This window comes from Elephantulus edwardii, unplaced genomic scaffold (genome assembly GCF_000299155.1).
Source record: "Elephantulus edwardii isolate Elephantulus edwardi_28Jun2011 unplaced genomic scaffold, EleEdw1.0 scaffold00109, whole genome shotgun sequence".
Classification (NCBI taxonomy): domain Eukaryota; kingdom Metazoa; phylum Chordata; class Mammalia; order Macroscelidea; family Macroscelididae; genus Elephantulus; species Elephantulus edwardii.
Window position 1 is genome coordinate 6,249,499 of NW_006399859.1, and position 1,790 is coordinate 6,251,288.

General features: G+C 42.1%; 1 pseudogene; it reads right to left on the reverse strand.

Moving 5' to 3' along the window:
* Positions 1-259: 259 nt before the first annotated feature.
* On the reverse strand, positions 260-586 carry LOC102865690 (annotated as a pseudogene).
* Between the last annotated feature and the right edge of the window lie 1,204 nt (positions 587-1,790).

Genomic DNA, 1,790 nt, shown 5'->3' on the forward strand with positions numbered 1-1,790 from the left:
TCTTCTTCTTCTTCTTGCAAGAAGCTGTACTGCAATCCCAGAGAGGAGTGGTTCAAATCCACCAGATGCTCTGCTGGAGGAGGGACAACCTCCTCCTGTACTAGTCAGATTTTATTTGACGGTACACACACACACAAAAAGAGAGAGAGAGAGAGAGAGAGAGAAAAAAAAAAAAAAAGAGAGAGAGAGAGAGAGAGAAAAAAAACAACAAAAAAATTCCACCTCTGGCCAATTTTATTGAAGAAAAATATTACATAATTTATTTTTCACCAGTCTGTTCTGGCATGCTTCTGATGATAGCAGAATGACCTGGATCAATGAGAGCCAATATGCAGACTGTAGTATTTTCCACACACTATGTCCAGTTCAATAGTATTGTCACTATACTGATGGACACCACTTTTGGCCAACAAGGCGTAGTACTCGATTTCAGATTTCCTCAAGGCTGGGCAGTTGTGGGCGAGGATGACCACCTTGGCTTTTCCTTACCTGATTGTCTGCTTATACCTAGCACATATTTCCCACTTTCCATAACAAGTGGGAGCCTAGAGTTGATCGACTCCAAGGGCTTTTTCGCAGCTCCCATCTTTCTTGCCTTAGCTGCCAGCCGGCTCTCCACCTACAGCGACCAGCGGCGGAGGGATGAAGTTTAATTACTTCTTACTCATTAATGCCATGTCAAGGGAGGGCAAGTCAGGTGAGGTGTAGATGGGTATGTTTGTGGTGATAAATAGTACATTGTTTGCCTTGTTTCTTAACCTAAAAATTTTGTCTCCAAAACACAGTCTAAAAGTGTTGTTTACATTTAATTTAGTTGCTAACATAATTGGATGAAGGCCAATCATGTTATGCTTATTCTTATGACCACAGAAAAGTATAATTTAAACTAGGATGTATTTTAGATTTCAACTTCAGTTTACTCCCAACAAATACAATGATTGCCTGATAGGCAGAGGTGGTCCTGATGCTGTGATAGGAGTCTCTGGACTGCACCTCTGTCAGTGTGAATCCACCAGGAGTTCCAAGGGAGAACAACAGGTCATCATCTCCTCCTGTGCAATTTAGTCTCTGAAAATCTGCTGGCGGATCAGCTGAGTTGGTTCCAGTTCAATTTGACAGCAATAGTATACTGTGTTCTACTAGGAGTTGGATCTGAAGGCCGACACATACTGAAATTCTGGTTTTGTTGTATATACTGTGAAAAGACAGTATGAAAATGGGGTTCTGTATTTATTAGATTTGAAAACCAACCATTAGACAAGATTTCCAAAGCTACTTTCTTCAACATACAAACAAGGATATGGATGATCATTCCTGAACCACGTTCTAGGCAATGTTCCAGTTCTGGACATTTTTAAGAGCTGAAAATAACCAAGACTCCCCTGGCCCCAGGACCCAGGAGAACAGCTGAATCTTGAAGGAGCTAATCTGGGAAAGGGCAGAGGTAATGCACTGAGAAAGCCAGGCTAGTATTGACACTGGAGACAGCAAATCTAAGTCTAAAATGGGCAGCTACCCACCTGAGGGTCTCTCACAGCTTTAGACAAAGGACAAATCACTACCTGGATTAAACTTTGTCTAGGCTTCCTATCTAGGTATATTGTTGTTGTGGACCAATGAACTGAAACCAACCCATAGCTGATCGTCTGAAAGTGTGTTTTCTGAGGCAGTAAATAGCCTGGGAGGAGAGAGTCTGTCTTATTCCCTCAGAGTAGTTGATGGATTTGAACTGTCTACATTTGGGCTGGCAGTTCAGCTCTTTACCAGAGTGCAGAGTGTATCTGTTGTTG